General features: G+C 40.4%; 1 long non-coding RNA gene across 4 annotated transcripts; it reads right to left on the bottom strand.

Annotated features, from left to right (window-relative positions):
- Nucleotides 1-410: 410 nt before the first annotated feature.
- Nucleotides 411-21,660, bottom strand: LOC309531365. Of its 4 annotated transcripts, none has more exons than XR_014219254.1 (5): nucleotides 21,528-21,660; nucleotides 19,820-19,889; nucleotides 16,800-16,935; nucleotides 14,779-14,868; nucleotides 411-1,005 (listed from the first exon to the last, which is right to left on the bottom strand). It is a non-coding gene; the product is annotated as an uncharacterized lncRNA (long non-coding RNA). The 4 variants fall into 4 exon arrangements; XR_014219255.1 differs by lacking the exon at nucleotides 411-1,005 and adding an exon at nucleotides 9,873-10,192; XR_014219256.1 differs by lacking the exon at nucleotides 411-1,005 and adding an exon at nucleotides 11,027-11,131.
- Between the last annotated feature and the right edge of the window lie 1,866 nt (nucleotides 21,661-23,526).

Raw genomic sequence — 23,526 nt, 5'->3', positions numbered from 1 at the left:
AAAAAGCTATCTTTGTTAGATTGGTGGTCTTCATGTTTATGCAACATAACACCACCTAGTAATTTTATGTAATACTATACAGCATTTTGGAAACTGAAACTCTTGTGTTTAGACTTCACAGATCTGCTCCCATGAGTGAATGGGAAATGATATTCCTGTTGGCTTGAAATGAGATCTTTGTATCTCAGCAAGTTGCTAAAATTAAGAGGCTTTATGGAAAAAAGATGAAAGCTAATTGGATTTAGTGCAGTCTTTTCTTCTTTACAAAATGGTATAGACAAGATATCTTTAGGGGGCTTAAATCTGTAAAATTATGTGAACCTAAACATCAACATCATTGTTCATTATTAAATTGCTTATTGTAGCCATCATGGTCACTTATACATCATGTTCAAGAAAAGGGGAAATACTATTGCTTCCTTGTTCTCTGACGAACCAGTACAGCCATTGCTCTGGAAAGTCGGTGAAGGTAATTCCTTTCTGACTTGGATATCACACACACACACGACTGAAGGAGAAAAAGAAAACTTCTATTCCTAAAGCCATACAACAAGTGGAAACATTTTAAAACAAGCTTCTACATAGAACGCGAGGGACAAACACAAGTCAGGAAAATGGGGAAATGAAGGTATAGGAGCTTTGTGGGTTGCATAAAATGAAGTTGGGAGCCTGTGGTCTGATTACTCACCTGTATTCTGCTCAGTCTCATGTCTATTCAGTGCACTCTCAAGTGTGTGGTACAGGCATTGGCTCTCCTGCTCTCTTTTTTGACTAGGTAAATGATGAACACTACTGGAAGAGAAAAGTGTCTGAATGGTTTTTAATGACTAATTTTAATGGGAAGCCATGAGTGGATAAAGGCACATCTGCATGGTACATATTTGGGGGATTTGATGAACCTCTGCTTCACAGACAGGTTGCTTATACTTGGTCATATAGTTGAGAGGAACAGCAGTGGAAAGACCGGTGTCCATCCTGCCCCCATCCCCTGAAAGTATGACTGTCCTGTGGAGAAAAAGTACTTGTCATATTGAGGGAGATGTGCCCTCCAGCACTGCACTGCCAAAAAGCAAAAGAAGAAAGTAAGAGTCTGAGGTAAGAAGAAATGGGATGACATAGTTTTAGGCTTTTGAAGAGGAGAGTCTTTCTTTACTCTCCCAGGGGAAAGGGGGGGGGGGAGAGAGAAACAAGCAGCAGCATATCTCAGGAGAACACAGCTCCATTAATATTGGCTGTAATACTACACACCAGGCATAGGCAAACTCGGCCCTCCAGATATTTTGGGACTACAACTCCCATCATCCCTGACCACTAGTCCTGTTAGCTAGGGATGATGGGAGTTGTAGTCTCAAAACATCTGGAGGGCCGAGTTTGCCTATGCTTGCTATACAAAGTAAGGCACCATGGTGATTAGCATGGAGCAAGCATTAATTAGATAAACCCCACAGTGTTTCTGCAGTTGAATTATAGTTATCGAAACTCCGTACCTTAGAATAGGCATGAAAGCAAACTTGTCTATTTCAAGGGAAGGATCATGTGGTTAGAATAAATGATACTTGGCTCATGTCTGATTATGATGAAACATCTTTAGAATCTGATGAATACTTTACAAGAATTCAGTGTGAGATTAATGGGATAATGACTCCCCAATTACATAATTTAATAAAAGCCAAAGGTGTAATAAGAAAGTGAAGTGATCATGTATCAGTCAAACAGTGTGGCTGAAAGAAGCAGAAATAAACAAGTCAATAGTCCATGGATCATAGGTTCAGAAGTGAGACTGTAGGCCAGAAGGCGAAGAAAACCTATGGGCACTTAATAGGAAGTAGGTTTCACTAAAGTCTCAGGCCAAGGAAACAAGCTAGAATTGGACTGTGAGCTAGAGATGAAGTACAGCTGGTGGGAGGGACAATGCAGTGCCCTTTCTACGACTGCATCCAGATTACGAAACACCTTGCCGCATAAAGTGTGGTTGGCTCCCCTCCCCTATTTTTTGCTAGCTACATAAAAACCTTTTTATTACAGTAGGCTTTTATTTTACGGGACAGACAAATGTTTTATGCTTTTTTTAAAAAAAATGTGGACCCTTTCTCTTTTTTGTAATTGTTTTATAGAATTTAAATGTTAACCTGTGTTACAACCTACAAACCACAATGAGTAGTTTTTTTGCACCAGAGTTCAATGGTACATATTCTTAGATAAGTGGGTATATGAATAATAAAACTGTTTAGCGATATCTAAATGTCACACACACTTTTAAAATTTGTGATCACCCATTTTCTTTCAAGAGTGTCACTTCACTTGTTTTACTTTATCTGAAACAGACTATAAGTGCAATCTTATACATGTCTACTTAAGAAATCTTCTCAGAAATAAATACTATTAAGTTCAATGGTAGTTTCAGATAAGTTTGTATAGCCTAAGATACCTTGTTCTTTAAGCTGCTGCACCTGTCTTCTGAAATAACACCTTCTGAAACCCTTTACAACATGTGTATTTAAAGAGCAGGCTATGCAAACTGCTTTCAAAACATTTAAAACAGGTTGGGCAGGTTTCGACAGTCTGCTGTATTATACTAACTCTGGAAAGCCTACTGCAAGGTTAAACAATACCTTATTTTGACAGATAAGGTTCTTTTTAAAGGGTTGCATAGTCCTTTACAGTGAACCTTTGTTCAAGCAGTTATTGAGGATAGGCAATGAGAAAGCAATAGAGATAATTTTTTTATACAAACTGAATTGTGAATCCCACCTTTAAAATAGCTCATTGCTTATTTCTTTCTGCGTTCTAATAATTTTATATTTTATGAAATGACACAAGGAAGAACCATTTTTAGTGGATTAGTAATAAGGAAGTGAAACCAATCCACAGTTCAAAACGAATGGTAAATAGATGTGTCATCAATTCAGCAAAAATGTTTCATTCCTTTCCTGCATAATTCTCAAGGCCCAAACGAGTTCCAAAATAGATCACAGTATATATGCCACCCTTCAGTTTACTTGTTAGGATCCAGTTTGGGGCCAGAATTGGATTGCTAATTTATTAAACAATAGCCTTGCTGTGTGTGCCAAAGTGATCAGGCCTGAGACACAGCCCAGTGGATTTCTTTACAAATAACCACAGCCTGAGGTCCTTCTTCACATTGGAATATATAGGCAAACAACCAGACCAAAAATGAAAGTTTAAAAATTTTATTTCCTAATCAAAGTTTTACACAGCTAGGGTGTCCTTTCTCTAACAGAAACTTATATTTATGAAAAGGGGAATAGACATTGTAGAGAAGATTTATCCTACCTAAGAAGACTAACCCTAACCCCCCCCCCACACACAGAGCAAGGATGGAGTGATGGTCACACCAATTATCTTGGCCAGGAATCCTTGTAGCAAGCAAAAATAGGAAAAGGGTGAGGTGTGAAAAGGAAGTACTGCAGACACATTGCCTCTTTAGGAGTTCACCACATAGACTTCTCTGAACTGGCACAGAGAAAGAATTCCTTTTGTACGGACATGGGTTGGAGAGCAAAATCCTACGCAACAGGATCAAGAATGGCATTGCCAAAATCTGTTTTCTAGCTATCAGAGAAGATCTCAATATTGACCACTTCACAAACATGGGGACATGCATTATGTAGGCCCAGAGTCTCCATATATTAAAATAGAAAATCTCAGGTTGCTTGTTCCAGCTTAATTTTCAAAGCTCATACCCACTAACCTTAAGACTCCTGTGGCACAATGGCTCAGTGCATCTGGCTGTTAACCAGAAGGTTGGTGGTTTGATCCCACCCAGGACAGGATTCCTTTATTGCAGGGGGTTGGACTACATAACCCTCAAGATCCCTTCCAACTCTACAATACTCATGATTCTATACTTCCGTGCTCTCAGCCGGTGCTCTCAGTCTCTATGAGCAAAAGCCAGTTAAACATACACACCCAAATGTATCCTTTCTACTATTTGGTTGCCAAATAGTAGCACTTGCTACAGCTTAACTTGTTATTTCCAACATTGAGCTGCAAAGTTTCATTATGCTAAATTTTCAGTCTAGCCAGGTTACAGACACATAGCTTTAAAATGAAAGGACAGAATTAAGAGAGTGGGGCTGTCTCTGAAGACAGTTCAGAAACTGGCTTGTGCAGAGTTTGGCAACCAGGACAAAACAGTTTGAGCATGTTGCACTGATCCTGGCCTGACTGCACTGGCTGCTGGTTGTTTTCTGGGCCCAATCTGAGGTGCTGGTTTTGACCTATAGAGCCTATAGTGGAAGAGATTCAGAAGAGAGCTACAAACGTTCTAAAATAGTTTGGAAAACAAGTTCTTTGGGCAAAGTTATCATGCCTCAGGGCAGGAAGTGAGACCTACCTGTTGAGCAGCGTGCCCCGGGCTTCGGGCAGATATCCGCAAGCCTGGGCAGACTGGTGTGACTTCCCGCCGGGCTCCCTAGGCTTGCGGATAGCAGCCTGTTCTGGGGGCTGGGGTTGGGGGAAGCTCAGGCTTCCCCCGCCTCAGCCCCGCGCCTGGGGGAAAAATATATTTTTTTCTTTATTCCCCCCCCCAAAAAAACTAGGTGCGCCCTATGGGCTGAAAAATACGGTAATTATCAGATTCCTCCCATATCCTCTGCTCCATCTAAAACAAAAGGTTCTACAATCCTGATTGCATCAGGAATGAAGGAAAGTCACTCTTTAGCATAGTTGCTCTGAAAACTGGAGTTGGGAATACTGATTTCTCCAGCCAATACAATGGCATGCATGCCTCTCTGTTTTCTAACAAATAGTATTTTTGCTATTTTATGTTTTTGCTATTTTATGGTAAGCACTTAGATAGCCTATGAATAGCCTATAAATTATGATGAATAAATTAATAAATTCACCCAAATATTTTTCACAGCCTTACAATCATCAGTAATAGCGTTATCAATTATTTCCCAAGATGCCTCAAAATGACAAGCCTTATATATGTTTAGCTTTGTAGTTCACATAAGAAGATCAAATGTGCAATGTTTTGGGTGTTCAGTTAATACTGTGGACACTTTCCAGAATTGTTTTGCACTGTGTGAGAAGGTTTCTAAAGCATATCTCCTGCAGCATGTTGTTAATTTACAGTGAAATGGATGTAGATTCAAAATAGCTTGCCTCATAATAGCAGCACAGCTTGGAAACTATAAGTATGTGTTAAGATAACAGCTCTTTAGCCCCACCTCTGAAGAATCCAGCACAACATGGTTCCTTATTGAGGTGTGCCATGGCTTATGTTAGAGAAGTATACTACAGTACTCTTCCGGCAAGTAGTCTATTCTTCTATGATTTATATGATTTCTTAATCTTAGAATTCCAGCCGATAATGACAGTTTGTTTCTAGTGCATTATGAAGAACTGAGTCAATAAAAATAGTTGTGCTAAAGCAAGAGGGAGGGCTACCCTTATGCTATTCATATAATCAGTTATCAGTAATCAATATATTCACATATGCTCACACATAACCAGGGCTTACAGTGATTTTTATAATCCATTTGAATCAAGAAAATCTTTTGCTAACTGCAAACTGCTTGAAAGCGCAAGTCCAGACACCGACCTTTCGCCTAGTACTTTTTACACCCTAGAGAAAAGGGGAAACCATAAATCAGAAGGCGCTGGTACAAATCTCCCCCTCAAATCCAGGCTAAAATGGTCCACGAAACAGAAAGGGCCAAACCACAAAAACTCCCTACATGAGCATATGCATAGGGGAGTTAGCGCCAGGAGATCCCCTCCCTGGTCTCATTTCCCTGTTCCATCAACTAGAGAAAAGGTCAGACTGTACTTTACTGTACAGACAATGGAAAGCAGAAGTTGGGGAGTGAACTTTGCATACGGCCAGGAGCATGGCAGATGCATGCTATTGGTTATTTTCGCTGGCGTTCATGATTGTCTCATGATTGTCTCATGATCTGTGATGCGCACAGGTATATAACTCCTGAACTTGTATTCTTTGAGGTCCCAGTCTTTTGGAAAGGATTCCAACTGGGTCCATTATTGCTCAGCAATAAACTTCACCTTCATTTTTCTCCAAATTGCTGCGTCTGTCAATCCTTGTCTCCATAAGTGGGTACCACTTAATTTCACTTGCTTCAGTGCATCTAGCTTTGCACATGTGCCTTTTTGTGTGGCAGCAAGCAACAAACATTCAACAATGCTTTTGTAAAACTGCTCCAATTCTACCAAGCAAGAAGTTGTACTGTATAGTATGTCCTAAAGTCCCACAACTTTTCTTGTACATCTAATGTAAAAACCCATTCTCATAACCACACCAAAGGCACACCAGATGCTACAGGGTTGTTTGGAAAATCTAAAAAATGATAATATATGTCGAAGGATATTTGCTCCAAGCCTTTCACATTTGCTTTGTCCCTGTGATGCTTCAATGATAAAATGAAAAAAAGTGGCTCAGGGCTACTCAATTCCCACAATTCCAAGAAAAACACAGAAATAATATGAATGCACATGATTGTGGGCCTTGAAGCTGAAATCAAAGCTCTTACAAATATAAATAAGCAGCCCCTAAAATTCATGACTAGTGGAAGAGTTTATTTGGAAAGAGTGTTCAAGACATTCGTCGTCAGAAAGCTCTTTGTGAAGAAATGAATGAATGACTCTTCCAAACCAATTCAATTTGCACATTATTTTGGATATTTATTCATTACCAGGCACAATAAGAGCAATGTCTATTAAAATAACCATATATTGAAGAAATTCAGTCAGAATCCTTGGTTTTAAAATGTTCATCATGAGCAATAGGCCTCAATCAGGCTAGACTAATCTCCACAAAATATACTGTTTTACTGCGTTGGGGCTGAAATATATAAAAAGAAAAAAAAATGTCCAGTAGCACCTTAGGGACCAACTAAGTTTGTTCTTGGTATAAGCTTCCGTGTGCATGCACACTTCTTCAGATACCCTTCTTCAGATACCCTTCTTCAGATTCTTCTGTGTTGGGACTGTCATAGCATTGGTGGATTATGACAGCCAGCAAACATGCTAATTCCTGTGTGTAAGAACGCTATCTGTGGATGAGTTTCTAGGGTCAGAAGTCAGGCCCCACCTAGCTTCAAAACCATTTTCACAAAATAAAAATGTAAAATAGAAGAGTTACAATGATTTGAAAAATACAATAAAAACCAATTACACTGAGTTCTGCAATTACTAATTAAAACACAAGGATTAGTGAATGTATAATAGCTGAATATAATGAGTTGAGAAAGCAAGCATACATCAACCCAGTATCCCCTAGGGAGGAACTAAATAAAAATCCAAAGTGCAATTGAATAAAACAAGCAGCTCTTTAACTCAAATAGCCTGCAGGGACCATTTGCATTTGAGTCAACATGGATGCCAGCTCAATTGTTTTAAGTAGTCACAGAGATGCTGAGCAATAAGGATTCCTTCTTAAATATTCAGATTGGTTTATTTAAGGAATGTCCTTCTTTGAAGGTCCCCTGTTTCCTTGCATTGAATCTAAAACAGGGATTTTAAAGAGCACGATTTGAAAGTTTACCAGAGGTGGCTAACCTTTTTTTGGCCCATGGGCAGATTTAGATTATTGAGCAAGTGCTGTGGGCATCATCCTCTCTGGTCACTTCTCTCCTCCATCACTAGGTAAGTCCCCAATGCAAATACACAGTTATACTGTACTTTGCTTTTCCAGGCAATCTTGAAAAAAGGCCACTCCAGAAGAACTAATCTGAGCCTTGGAAAGCAAACAGAATTGAAAAATGAAGTGGGAAAAGACATTGGTCTTCCCATTTCCTACTTCAGCTATGTGCTTCTCAAGGGAGAGGAAGATAATGACCTTCACCATCTTTTGCTTAGGGGGCAGTGAGTGGGTGGGGGGGCTCAGGAGCTTTGTAGGAACCAGGCAAAAACCTCAAGAGCAGACCCTCCAAGTGTCCCTATTTTCCAGGTAGGTCCCTGCTTTAGAGAAGCCATCCTGGTTTCTGATTTGATCCTGGAATGTCCCACTTTTCCTTAGGATGTCCCTTTTTGCATTGGAGAAATGTTGGAAGGTATGGAGTTATTCAACCCATCCAAACCATCTGAAGGCAATCCTATATAGGGAAGTTTTTTTTTAAAAAAAGTCTAATGTTTTCTTATGTTTTTTTATATGTTTGAAGCTGCTGAGAGTGGCTGGGGCAACCCAATAAGATGTCTGAGGTATAAATAGTAAAATTATCATTATGGAATGGGACGTCCCTATTTGCATTGCAGAAATGTTGGCGGGTATGCAAGAGCACCACATTAGGGAACTCTGGCTTATGCAAATATTTTGCTTTGGGAACAATGGAAGAGACCATTCTGCAAAGTAGAATGGGTGAGGAAGCAGACTATACCGATACTTGCCTTAGCAGGTACTTCCAAAGATGTCCTGGTTCCCACATTGAGTATGTCTACTGTAAAGAACTCTATCAGTTTAACTGCAAGGGTTTCTTGAATGCCTCCTAAGAAATATAGAATGGTATGAGTACTAAGAGCACCCAGTTAAGGGTTCCCAGCCCCTATTACAGAACTACTGCCTTTAGGGTCACTAGAGCCCTCCTCTGTTGTAAGGAGTCATTGACCACCCTCTTCACCCACTCAGTGACACCTCCGCTGGCCCTTTTGATGAGCCAGGAAGGTAGCTCTCGCCTTACCAAGGACCTTATGCTCATCTTCAGGCTGTACAATTTGAAAAGTTTCCATTAAACATGCCCAAGCAGAAGCCAAAGTTACATCCACCAGATGTATATCAACTATAGTATCCAAATCAGAATGGATCCAAGCAGTTGTTTATCCTTTGCCTCTCACTAGAGCATGTACGTTCCCTGTCAGGTCCAGCATCAAACCTCTTCAGAACTGACTTTGCTCTTTTCTTCCCTATTCTTCTAGTGCTGTCACCATGGACCCTTCCATTTATAGTGCTATAGGTGCTATATTTAATGATGTTTTTGTAAAATGAAAACCTATAATGAAACTATAGAGGACTATCCACATACCAATCACATGTTACTGTTTTTAGAGGGTATTTGTCCTTTTTTCCATCATGCCAATGACATGAAGTGTTCAGATTGAGCAAAGTTATGTGCCTATAGTCCCACCCCTTTCATTCCGTCATTCCACCAACCAGTAAATGTTGGGTTTTTGAGTATGCACAAAGGTTACTTAGAGTCCTTGCACACATTTTTTTTTAAAAAAAAATACAGTACCTGGTACAGTGGTACCTCTGGTTACGAACTTAATTCATTCCAGAGGTCCGTTCTTAACCTGAAACCATTCTTAACCTGAAGCACCACTTTAGCTAATGGGGCAACTGCTGCCGGCGCCGCGCAATTTCTGTTCTCATCCTGAGGTAACGTTCTTAACTCAAGGTACTACTTCTGGGTTAGCGGAGTTTGTAACCTGAGGTGTTTGGAACCCACCACTGTATTCTGGAACTTTGACCCTGTTTTGTTCTATCTACAGTAGCCTTCTCCAACCCAGTCCAATACGGATGTTTTGGACTCCCAACTTCCATCACACTCAGCCAACACATCTTATGGGAGCCCAAAACATCTGGATGGTGCAAGGTAAAGGAAGGAAAATCTAGTGTTATGATCACACACACAACATACGTTCTTAAAATAAATCATTTGTATCAAAGATTGGCATTGATGGATCTCATCAGCACTACCATTTCCCACAAAAAAAAAAATGAAATTAGTCTGGTCAATTAGCTAGCCAAACAATAGCTGAAAAAGAACCCAGGAAGAATGAAAGCAAAGGGATGAAGGATTTATTACAGACTCAAGAAGGAAGGTGGAGGATTACTTCTGTGTAGCTGTACTTCTTATTCCACCAGGAAACCTAAATCCAAAGAAAACATACCATAAAAGAGAAACCTGACGCTGCCAAATGATTTGCAGTTTCACTTGTGTGTGTGGTTTGGTCGGAGGACAAACAATTAGTAAAATGAACTTTGTCCATGACGTATTTGTCATACACATCTCACATACTAAATAACTGGAATTAAGCAAGTCATCAAGGCAGAATACTGGAGAGATTCCGAAGAGAGTCCCAACACTGTTGCTAGAACAAGGCATGCTTTTGAGTCATTTCCCAAACTGTTCTTGATGAGTATCGCCACACGCTTTCAGAAAGAACTTTAAGAGGAATTCCGGGAGAGCTCCATAAATGGCATGTGATAAAGCTATCAAGCCAAGAAAAAAAGAAAGAAAGAACAGACACCTATGTCATTGCCTTCCAAACTACTACTATCTAGCGAAACTATTGCCTCATACTGAAATTCAGAATGCTAAAGACTTGCTTGCATAATATGCTTATATAGTGACACTGTAAATAGGATTTGATACGCACTCAGATTTATACTATAAATTCCCCCCAATCGTTACTAAAGTGTTCTGGAAACATTGGTAGTTATAATTGCTTAATTCTATTAACATAATCATTTACCTGGTTAATCAAGATAATCATTTGCCTGGGCTGTGTACACAGTCCTGTTTTCTCTGCACACACAGTGTTCCCAACACTGGTTTGGGAAGTAGTGTGCACACGAGGTCGGTATCTATTCTGTGGGGTTCTTTATGAAATACTGTATTTTGACGCATTTCGCCCCAAAGCAGGTTCGATCTGAACTGAGAAAAAGAACGACCTAGCTGCATTTTAAGTTGCTCATGTGTATGCAGCCCCAGTTAATCATAGAGTGGGAAAAAGTCCAAAGTTAACTGAATCCAGTAGCATTAATGCAACATCCACAGACAACCTGGCGTAACCATCAAGTGGAAAGAGTATGCACTGGATTCAGCTACCAGGAGAACAAATGCCATGGTTTTCTCATACTTTTAATTTAATTTTTGACATTTTGTGTGTGTGAGGTAAGCAGAGGTGGAGCTAGTTGCTCTGGCACCCGGGGGCGGGGCTAGCCACCTGCAAGGGCAGGGCGAATGTCCCAGGGGGCGGGGCGGCGATGTCACCCCTCTCAGGGATGAATCCCAAGCTGGCCGCACCTACTGCACCCCCGTTCCTCCACCAATGGATGTAAGCCATTTTGAACTCTTGGAAAGACAGGTGAGGGAAGAGTGGAATCACAGCAGCAGGCCAACCCCAGTCTATGCACATTCAGTCGACCCTAATTTGAACATGTGAAAAGGGAAACATCATTGGAGGGACTCCAAATTTATAAAAATCCATAAAGAATGCAAATGAACAGGATAAATGAATACATTTGAGGGGGATGCTACCGTAGCTGTACTTCTTATGCCACCACTGAAACTCGAAACTGCCAAAAGAACTGCTGCTTGACGGGTGGTTTGTGGTTAAGGGATAAACCCTTATCAAAATGAACTTTGACATGCTCAATTCACACTGTTCAGAAGCAGAACTGTACCATGAACTCTGTTACAAGTTGCAGGAACAGGGAGCTGCAGAGAGTAATTACACAATTGTAATCGGCAGAGGGTTGTTTTTTTTTAAAAAAAAGGACCGAAAAAAAGGAATCACTGCTGTCTCTGATACTGGGTATTGTTCACAGATTCTGTTTTCGGAGTGGGGACACCAAATGTGATTTTATTTATTCCTTCCTCTCCTTCCTTACCTATATTGGAGAATTTGAGGCTGCTGTCTGGGGAGAGGGAGAGAGGTTTTGCTTTGTAGGTAGTTATGTGATCTCATTTATTCTCACTTATCAGTTTGTTGGTAGTCAAGTACCCCGCCTCCCCGGGCATATCTACTATAAAACTAATGAAGCTTAAGCTTCAAAATTGGGTCTAGTAGACCCAATTTGAGTTGCACGATTGAAATTGATCAATTTTTTGTTGTATAGATTTCAGCAATACCATAGTTTGAAACTCAGTGGCACAGATGTTGTAAAGGTATGGTGATCCGTCATGGAAAAATTCTATTGAAGAAGATAGCAGTGGTTACCCAGAACTCATTGCTGGTTGCGAAGGGGGCCCCATAACAGTTCAATCTTCAGGCCCCCCAAAATGTAGGTCCGCCAGTAGTACCCCCTACGAATAATTCAAGTTTGTTTGGATGATTTTGTTACTAGCCCCCAACCCTACAAAATATGAATGACATTTTCTTTGGCCACTTTTGGACATAAATTAAAAATCTTTCTGTTCTGCCAGATGATATGTTTCCCTGTTATATGTTTTCTTTTACCTGCTGATGTAATGTTTCTGGGATAGCTTTTGGAATTTGCTACTACATCACTCTTTTCCATGTAAAATATTCAAAGCATCAAACAAATTATAAATACTAAAATTGCAAAACAAAAATATTTTTAAATGATTAAAAGAAACAAAATGCAGGCAAGTAGTAGTGCTAGAAGCACATTGCAGAAGTTACATAGTATTGCCTGCTGAATTACACATTCCATAGCTTGGAAATGCTGACTGCATCCCATTTCTGCTTATCCATTCAATTACAGGAAGCCCTCACTGACTACCTCTGTCCTTGTACCATTCAGCTTTTTTGGCAGACAACAGGATTGTTAAAAGATGAAAAACTGATAACTTTTTGTTTACAGCCAATAGTTGATGTGGATTTTTGGTCAAAGTTCTATCTAAAATAATTGAGTATATTCATTACACCCCACAATACTTATTGTCTTTTTGACATTTTTTTCACATTCAAACATTTGCTACTTTTGATTAGCTGGCCTAAAAACATTGACTTGAATAGAGAGATGGATACAATCAAAACAAGTGAAAGCTCGAAAGCTAGATCTCTTTTCCCAAAATTACATTACTAAACTTAACTCCTTTTGCTGCCATGAACTATCTGTGTAATACTGAGCATATTAAAAAGTCTCAAGTCATTTCCTAAATTGATGCTTAAAACTAATAACAGCTTTTGGGGGTGTTGCCAGGATGTGTGTTTTGAAACAGAGATTTGCATAAGTTCTAGCAGGTATGTAAACATCAAAGAGATTGAAAGGTAAGAAAAGGCGTTGCATGTTTGTGACAGCTTAAAGCATACTTTTAACATACCTTGGGAGGTTCGTTACAGTATAGCATGTTTCCCAATTACCAATTTTGCTCAGAAAATTACAGTGAGTATAATTTAACGTGAGGTAATTATCTTTGGAAGAATCTAAATTAATGATGAGAGGCTTGGCCCCACTGCAATTTGGAACTGAGTGAGATTTATGAATGAAAATTTGGGACCAAATAGGTTTCCTATATTCCAAGCTTTCAAATCATTGCCATTTATTTTTTTAAGCACATACATGCTTCTGAAGTGCACCTGGGGAACTTTCATTTATTTATTTTTTGGTGCAACATTCCTTTTCTGTCCATGTGCCCACAGAATCATTTGTCACAATGCATCATCTGACCATGTTTTAATCTGTTTTGCTTACAAACTGAATAGATAGGGCTGGGATAACCAAAGGATGAAAGTAAGCAACCTCTGCGTATGCACAAATATAGTGGATACTGCCCAGGATTGGATGCTTAGTCATGCCACCCATGCAGACTGTGCAGGTGCAAAAATAGGTTTGTATCCTTTTTTTTTAATCATACACAAATTACAGAGACAGAACATCACATTCTTTTTTATAATTTTTATCATTTGATTTTTTAAAAAATAAAAACATACATTTAAAAAAAACCACACAATTCAAAATCCAAATTTGGATATTACTCTGAATCTCCTCACTTCCCCCCCATCCCTTCCATGGGTCCAAATAATAATATTTGCAACTGCATATTAATACTTGTCCAAATTTTTGTCCTTCTAAATTATCCAAACTTTCCATTACCTTACAAGTGTGGTTAAAATCCTGCCAATGTTTTAACCTGCTTACAATGGTCTCTTAAATTAATCATAAACTTTCCCCATTCTTTTTAAAAGTTCTAGTCTTCTTGATTTCTGAGCTTCCCAGTTAGTTTTGCCATTTTGGCATAGTCCATCAACTTGGTTTGCCATTTTTCTCTAGTCGGGGTTGTTTCTTCCTTCCATTTTTGGGCTAATAGCACCTGTGAGGCTGTTGTTGCATACATAAACAGTCTTTTCTGTAATTCCTAGTAAAAAGGCTTCTGGTTTTTTAACAAAAGTTACTTTAAACATTTTTTCCCAATTTATTATATATCATCTCCCAGAATTTTTTAATTAGTTTACACATTCACCACATACGATAAAAGGTACCTTCTTTTTCTTTACATTTCCAGCAGGTATTTAATCTCGTTCTGTACATTTTTGCTAACTGAACTGGAGTCAAATACCACTGGTACATTATTTTCATATAATTTTCTGTACAACATGCCGTAAATTTCAGATCTGTTTTCCATAACTTCTCCCAGTCTATCATTTGTATATGACAGCACATCACATTCAGGGCATATGAGAATTATAAAATTCATAAGGTTCTAGCAGCACCACTGGTGTAAACATACGTACAAACAGGAGCCAGTCATCTCTGGAAAGTTCATTCACTGTGTGATTATCACACATACAATCTTCTCTTGAAGACTGAATGCCAGGGGATCATGTGGCATAGAGTTGTAGTCAATGCTGCACATGTGCCAAGTTCCATTCATGTAACAGAGCTTTCCCTTCATCTCCTCTCCCTGGATGCCCTCCAAATCTGCTTTGGAGAGTCCGCCAACCCTCTGGAGCAGATTTAAGGAGGAAAGGAGTGGGAAGTTCTGTTGCACACTCACAAATCTATTCCACAAGCAGAATTAGAAACAACCCTTAATTATACAGAAGATGTTTGTATATAATCATACGAACATAAACGAACGGACAAGCAATTGGCACACAACTCACCAGAAGCATCGGAGGAGGAAGGGCCAAACAATGAGATGATCAGCATGTGCTCCAGAGGTAGGCAGGGGCCAATCCAAGGCATTTTGTGGCCTGAAATGAAGGAGAAGATGGCACTACTTTCATATTCAGAAACTAACTGGACTGGCAGCTGAATCATACTTCAAAACTGGTGACAGGACAGTATCCTTTATTGCACCTAAGGTAAACGGTTTTAGGAGGCAAATGGCAGTCCACATACTCTGTCCTCCAACACTTTGCTGCTGCTCCTCAGCATCCACTGAGGCAGATGCCTCACTCTAATAGGAAAGCCATACCCTGAAGGTAGTTATAGGTGTCATTCAAAGAGCAACAGTGGAAGGAAGCCAGGTTCATTTTATGAAGATCAAAAGGATCATGTTGGCACCTGTTTTTTTTAAAGTATATCTCTATACACTTTAAATTACGGCTTCGAGAAGCAACACAATTATAGATGTTGCAGGCATCTTTCTCCAACATTTCCTCCAGGATATTGTCATTTGTAGAGTTAGGAAAACATGGACAAATGACAACAAAAGATTGCAAGCATTATCACTGTAAACAAAAAGCCTGCTTTACACATCGTCAAGGCTCAGCACTGAAGAACACATTGGAAAGCGTTAGTCCGAGTAAGAACTTGTTAGGAAAGGTCCCAGTCCATAAGGGAGCCATTTATTGCCCCTACATAGAAACGTAGAAAGCAACCTTATACTAAGTCAGACAATTTGCCTATCTAGTTCAACACTGACTGGAAGTTGTCTGTGTCCAGGGTTTCAGATCTTTCCCAACCTTGCCTGGAAGCATGCGCTGTACCATTGAGCTACAACCCATCCCCTTCCTGTTATTGAGGGGCCAGTGGTCTGCCTGGATGGGCAGGGCCAGTCCAGAGGCCAATAATGCTTCACTTCCAGAAAAATGTTCCATGTTCATCGCATGAGGCAGCCTTACATGAAACCAAAGGGGAGTGTAATTCTAGTCAGGGCAATTCATTTCTCTTATATCCTTTGTCTCTCCCTCTGATATTTCTCCCTCTTAGGTTGTAAATTTGACTATACGAACCAGCTTTCATGTTCTTTATGTTATTCTGTAATAAACCCTGTGCACTGATGACTCTATGGTAATAAGGCGTTTTACCCCTCCCTTGCGGTGGTTTTAAATATATCCTTGCTCAGGAATGTGAATGTTAAGCAACTCTTTATGGATTTGCATATGCTAACTTTAGGGATTTAAGGTGTGTTAAGACATGCCTCAGACATCAGTGTCAGCTAGCTGATGGAAGCCCTTATGTATGTTTTCATTTGTTTACTGACCTGGATGATGGAGATCTGACAGCTGGCTTATTGCTGACAACACAGTCATTCATTCTCTACTTTGAGAGGTTTCCAGCACTGCTGCTTGTCTATTCTGAATTAATCTCCCTTAATGAAGCTTATATTTTCTTTCTAATTTGCCCCTGGCAAATTAGTCTTTGTTTCATAAGCCTAATAAAATGTGAAGTTCTTTGTGAGTATCATATTTATTAATCCAGTTCTGTAGAACAGACAAACGGGTGATGATTAATGTTTTGTTTTTGGTTCAGGGTCACTGTGGCTTTTCATGAAATCCGTTCTATTGCTACAAGTACTTCTCCATATGGATCAAGATCAGATGTCAAATGGCTCCCTATTGAGCCACATGGCTTATCACACAGAAGTGCTGACTATGACAGAAGTGTACCAGGGTGGAAAATATAGTATGATGGTTTCTTTAAAATTATACCATGTTTTTCCTGAAAATAATAATTATTGTTTTCTGCTCCCACTGCAGAGAAAAAAGCCTCAGGGTTCCTCTGAGTATTTATGTACAGCTCTGATGAGTCATAACCATAAGATTAGAAATTATTATGCAAAGTATTCTTGAATCAGCCACAACTCTTCAAAAATAATAATTATGACATTAAGAATCAAGCTAGCAGAAAATAGCAGAGAGTTATCTGAGATAATGTTAGATTAGTTCTAAAGAGGTACCTTTCTTTGTACAATTCCAAAGAAGTCTTCTTGTGGAACTTTAAAAACAACTTTATTGTGAGAGAAGCTTTCATGGACAAGATGCATGAGGTGATAGCCTCAGTTTGCAGATACACATATCTGCAAACACAGCTGTCTGGGTACAAATGAAAACATAGTGAACAGTGAGGTTAATAGCCCATGAACTGCAAACAATACTCTGATATTTTTTTATGAACAACTCAATGTCCTAAGAAAACCAAATTTGTGTGAGCTGAAAAAAGGCAAAGTTAGTTTTGTCTTCTTCTAAATCCATGTACTGGGAATGATGCCAGATACTTTTCTTGGAACAAGGATTTTCCTCAGACAGAGTTTTGAAATCAGTTGGTGTGATGAGGCAGCACTGCTCACTTGACTGTCGTCGTGTTGCTGCTGCTTACCAGACGATGAAGAAGAAGGGTGAGGTAGCACAAGTCTGGCATGGTGCCATTGCACTTGCAGTTGGGAGGACTGGATTGACTTACCAGTATATTTGCACTGCTCCAGTCTCAGCACTGCTTCACCCATCCCCCTCTACCTCCTGGTAAGCAGTAGTAACACGATCAGCTGGAGGTCCGGTGAGGAGCAGCACCCTACCATGCTGCCTGCTTCTGTTGGGAAGTGAGGTCTTCATCCTGTGCAATTTATTGACGTGGTTTCCACATAACAATAGACCATGCTTTAAAACAAATGATAGTTATGCCAGCCGACTTCAGAATCTATTGTTTGAAGTTGGCTTCTTTAGTAATCAAAAATAAATGCTTTGTTCTAAACCAGGTTACCTGGTTCATACGTAACACTAAGCCAATATTTATTAAAAGTGAAACTAAACGCAGCAGGAATCCTCCCAGCTGTGTGAAAGGAGAAGAGAGAAGGAGGGGACATGACAGACAGAGGCTTCTCTTGAGCTTCTAGAAGCTCACCCTTATATCTCCAAACCATTGCTTAATGTTACATGTGAATGCAATCACTGGCTGTTGGAGTTGTAATGATGAATTGATATTAATTTGTCTCAAGTTGCACAAACCTCTGTCAGCCACAGATCCATTCTTTACCATCACTCACTTTATGTATTTATTTGTTTATCGTCTAGCTTTTTTCTGACTGGGACTCAAGGTGCCTTACAGATAAGGTCTTCACCTGCCGACGGAAGGACAACAAGGAGGGACCCAGTCTCGCTTCTCTGGGGAGTGAGTTTCAAAGTCTGGGAGCAGCCACTGAGAAGGCCCTTTTCCATGTCCCTACCAAGTGTGCCAGTGAGGCTGGCAGGACCAAGAGAAGGACCTTCCCCAAATATCTCAAAGCCTAAGCAGGTTCATATGAGGGAATACGATCCTTCAAATAACTTGACCTGAGCCAAAATGAATGCAGATTGTTATAAGGTGTGTGATCTTTGTTGTATATGTTGCTGTTTCTTCAGCTTGTTAATCACCTTGCATATAGTAACATAGAAAGGCGGTATACAAATTAAAAGTGAAATGAAAAATTGAACGAAAATTTATAGGTCATAACCAGCACTTTGAATTGCACTAGTAGCCATTCACATGGCTATCAATTGAATCCAAAAAGAAAATAAAGTGGTTTTTAAAGAGGGGGAGAAAAGCTTACTTAAAATCAATGCCAGAATTTTCATACTCAGAAAGACACATCTTAATTTAAAGTGATGCAGTTTAAATGCCTAATTAATGTCTAATAATTGCTGCTGCTAAGGAAATGACAGCTGCCATATTCAACAATGTTCACACTTACTAAGCAATTGGATTTTCTCTGAAATGCGAATTATAATAATAATAATTTATTATTTGTACCCCTCCCATCTGACTGGGTTTCCCCAGCCACTCTGCGCAGCTTTCAACAAAGATTAAAAGTACATTAAAATGTCACACATTAAAAGCTTCCCTAAACAGGGCTGCCTTCAGATGTCTTCTAAATGTCAGGTACTTGTTTATCTCTTTGACATCTGATGGGAGGGCATTCCACAGGGTGGGCGCCACTACTGAGAAGGCCCTCTGCCTGGTTCCCTGTAGCTTTGCTTCTTGAAGTGAGGGAACTGCCAGAAGGCTCTGAGCACTGGACCTCAGTGTCCGGCAGAACAATGGGGGTGGAGACTGATATTGCATATTATGTATACTGTTAGGAAGGATGGATAATTCACGGTATTCCTGCATCAGAACAGTAGGAGAAGGAAACAGTGGTAGCAGAGCTGGGTGCTAGCCTTGGGCATTGAGCTGAAGGGTCACCAAGCTGTTTATTGAGTGTACTGTTAGCAGTGAGACAGATGAAAAAAGCAGCAAGTTCATCACCCAGCAAAATTCTATGATTTCTTTATGTGCTAACTGCACAAACTAATTTCAATGAGATCCAAAGTAATTAAAGCTAGAATGTTTCAGATAAGTGTAGAATTCAGTAACTTCAAAGCTCTATAGTTTCAGTCAACCTACTATTTCATATCTGTATCAAGACAACAAATGGGGTGGGATTTTCCATTCTCTGTGGAGAGACTGAAATGGTGTATAGTGTGTTGAATGGATTCTTTACATTTAATCATGCACCACAGCAGTGGAAAATCACTGCTTGCAGTTGGATAATGGTGAAGGGGGGCATTAAGAGCTGATTTGTGTTTTTCATTATTATTTCAAAGGGTTGGCTGTTATTATAAAGGGCTCCCTTGAAGACTAACAGATTTATTGTGCCCTTCCCCTTTTGGACTACAGTCCACCATTAGCTACATGAAGTGTAATTTTCCATTGGTTGATATTTAGATCTACATGGTTAGCGAGAACAGGATTTTACACAGTGGTGCAAAACAGTATGTGATGAATTTCTGGATATAAAGGAAACTTCAGTGACAGGACCAATGTATACAGTTAGCAGAATCAAGAATGAGCTTTTATGACATGGTATTACATTAGGCTCTAAATAGGGGGAAAGATTTTACAGATCTGAATTTCTGGTTGATACATCCCAGAACAGGCAAGCCTTCTACAATTATTTCTGCACACCTGAGCTGTAGTTTGTTGGCTCCCATCCAGTCTGTCTCTCATTTTTGGACCTACATGGGTTCACCAGAATCTAATGAAAAAGAGAAGTTATTGGAATACACCTGGCCATGGGACAAATATGTAACTGTATCTTGGGAATGGGAAAGCAAGGCAATAGATGGGAACAGAAGTTTGAGATATATAGTGCCATCAGGGGAGACACACATAAGCAAAATCATTTTTGCTATTGGATCAACTACTGACACTAGACAGATGGTTCTAAACAGTATCAAATAACCTGCTTTGTGCTTCCTGTTAGTGGGTATCAGGTTGGTGACCACAAACAAGGCTTTCTACTAACAAAACCTGGAGACAGTGTTTTATTTAATATAAAATCTTTCAGATGTACCATAGTTGCCTTGGTATTTTCTTTTTAATGCTCAGATACAGTGGGTTTTATAGTCTAGTACAACCAGGGGACAGATCATTGAAGCATATGCAAAAAGTAACATCCAGTCGAGGGGTATTAAGCATTAATCTCCAGCATAAGCAGTTTCTGAGCAATAGGGTCAAATCTGTCTCTCAGTAAATTTGGAAGAGGACTTCTGAAATCAATAATGTCAATTCAGTTTGTGAGCAGTATCTCTGATTGAAGGTGTACAGCCATTATTTGTAAATGATTTGAAAGATTTCCTTAGGAAGCATATTGATTTAACAATAAATGAACCCATTTTCTACATGGGCACTGTTGGTGAAATATGGCAGCCAGGAAGTAAACCCCACTGTATTTAATGGGACTTGTTTGTGCAAAGGTCTGACTTGAAGAGATCAAGATTCTGACTGTTAACAACAGTGGTTTTGACATCTACAGTGGTACCTTGGGGTGCGAACAGGATCTGTTCTGGAGCCCCATTCGCATCCTGCACAGAATGTAAGACGCGACAGCGCGTCTGTGTGTACGCAGGTCGCATTTCGCCACTTCCATGCATGCGTGTGACGTCATTTTGACCGTCTGTGCATGCGCGAGCGGTGAAACCCGGAAGTAACGTGCTCCGTTCCTTCCAGGTCACCGTGGAGCGCAACCCGAAACGCTCAACCTGAAGCATATTTATCCCGACGTATGGCTGTATAATGAAACCAGCTTACTAGCAGAGAGCTGAAAAGGATACTGTAATGGAAGCTGGGAAACTATCCTTCTGGGAAGAGGTTGGAGACCGTCATGGCTATGAGTTCTGAGGGAACTCCTTCCTGTCTTGCACGCCTTTTTCCATCTGGCTGAAGGATGGGGCCCTGACTGACGCCAGCTTCAAAATCTTAGGTTGAGGTATTGTTGGCAGGTTAACTGTTTTTCATTTGTGTGGATTGTTGTTGTTTTTACTGAGGAAGGAGAGATTTGTCTGGAAGGAGAGAAGCTGGGGATAATAGGGTGTGCAATTGCAATAGTTCAAAGTAAGGAGAGGTATGGTGTGACAGGTGGGGCAGGCCAGGTAAGAGGCATACAGCACAGGCAGGCAGTGACTGCTGTGTGCCAGCTCCTCCTCCAACCTGGGGAATTGTGGTTGTCCTGTCAGGCAACCCTCAGGTCTGTGGCTGTTGCTGCTGAATGATAGGTCAGCTCTGAATAAGACATTGCTCATCTGATTGTGTATGAGGAGGCCAGTCTGGTCTGCATCTCTGGAGACCTGGGTGCATGAGCTGGGTGGAATTGGTCTCACCTAGCTGTGCCCACCTGGTACTTGATGCAGATCAGGGCAGAAGGTCAGGGATTCTGCTGGTTCACCACTTGCCTTGCTACCTACGTGAGCTGACAGAGCTGGTCTTGGAGGTTATGTTGAGGACTCCCAGACTCCTGGTTTTGAGAGACGTCAACATCCATGCTGAGACAACTGGCTTTGAGGTGGACACAGGACTTCATGGCTATCATTATGACATGGGGCTGTCCCAACATGTCAATGGTCCAACATATGTGGCAGGCCACATTCTGGACCATGTTTTCTTGACTGGGCAGGAAGAAGATCTGGAAGCAGGGGACATTGACATCAATCCCTTGTTATGGTCAGATCACTTCTTGTTGAAATGTAGGCTTTCAGCACCTTTAAGCTTCCATCTGTGGCTCCTAGAAGCTATCAGCTTGTGACAGGAACCACACCTCAGGAATGGCTTCATCTGGCCAGCTAAACAAGGTGAGGGTAGCCCATGGGTCTCAAACTCTCAGTAAGTTAAGGACTTCCCATGCATGTGAAGATAGGCTCCGGCAGATTGAGCGGACAAGACCAATAGTGGGTCTAACAGTTAAGAAGGTGGTTCCTTCACATGCTGTAGAGGCAGGTTAGGGGCAGGTGGGGCTTGTCAACCTGGGAGGGTAGCCCATCTGGAAGGAAAACTCTGATCCTAAGCCTCTGCTGCCTTGTGGGACATCTTTGGGAGAAGAAAAGCCTAAGGAGTAAAACCAACAATAATCCAGACTGGAGTCCCTAAGACAGATGGATGGTGCTTCATTTGCCAGCAATTTTTGCAGTCAAGCTGGTGCCAAACGTATTGTTCTGCTTTCCTTTCAACCACATCAGTGAGACGGGGGGGGGGGTGTCTTCTCTAGCAGCCCAGGATCTCCATACACATTGCTTAGATTTGCTCTCCAGGGAGGTCACTTCAGTGCTGCTTACCCAGCAGTTTGACTTCACCCTCCACTCCATTGTCTCTCGAGACAGACAGATGCCAACAATCCAATGTGGCACAAATCACAATGTTTTTAATGTTTGGTATAACGCACAGTACGCTGTTGACACCCAATAAATATTATCTTAATTATAACACATGTGTACTCTATTATTCTATATGGACCAGCTGGAAAATATTTGCCTTCATTTTCATGGCTTAAAGGAAGCAATACAATAAAAGAGGGAGAGTGGAGGCATGTTATCTTTCTCTTAGATCTTGTAGGGGATTAAAATGCACAACTGCTGAAATTTTAGAACATACGGCCTGCATGGATTATCCTAGTAATCCAGCCTGCTTGGAAACTAATACACAGAATAAATCTAGAGAAGTAATCAGAAAAGGAACAATGGCCTTGCATGCCTCGTTATTTATCATTCATGATAAGCCAATCAGTGGAATTTGCTTTTATTTAAGTAACTGCATTCCTCAACATAATCTGTATTAATAAACCTTGGAAGCACCATAGCTCAGTGGAAGAGTACTTGCATTCCATGTGGAAGATCCCAAGTTCAATTGACTCCTGTCTGAATCCCTGAATATCTTCCACCAGTTAAGTATAAATGACTGGATAGACCAGTGCTCTGACTTGGTATAATGCTGCCTCAGAATGAAGGGAACTTTTTAAAAGTATGGCAATGAAGCTATTGCCTTGGGGACATCTTTAACTGTAGCCATAATAGAGCAAACAGTGGCTTCCTCTGAAGCAGCTAGAAGAGTATTCTACATCTGGACATATACCGGTAGTCATCCAGTAATTCTCAGTTAGAGAATTGTGTGTTTTAATTTGGCTACTGATTTAGAATTTGGATTTTTTGATTCTCTGGTAATGGAGACTTTAGCATGCCATCAAGTCCTGCTCATAGCCCAATCCCATTGGTTGCAAATAAAAATGCTCCCATAGTGATAAGTCTTTACATCACAATAGTAACATATTCATAGGTAACTGTGCAGGTTAACTGCTATGTTGCATCTCTGTCAGGAGGGCTGACATGCAATGTGACTATTTGTGC

This window comes from Podarcis vaucheri (genome assembly GCF_965113315.1).
Source record: "Podarcis vaucheri genome assembly, chromosome: 4".
NCBI classification, from domain to species: domain Eukaryota; kingdom Metazoa; phylum Chordata; class Lepidosauria; order Squamata; family Lacertidae; genus Podarcis; species Podarcis vaucheri.
Note: the sequence above shows the minus strand (reverse complement) of the source record. Positions and strands in the feature narration are given on the sequence as shown.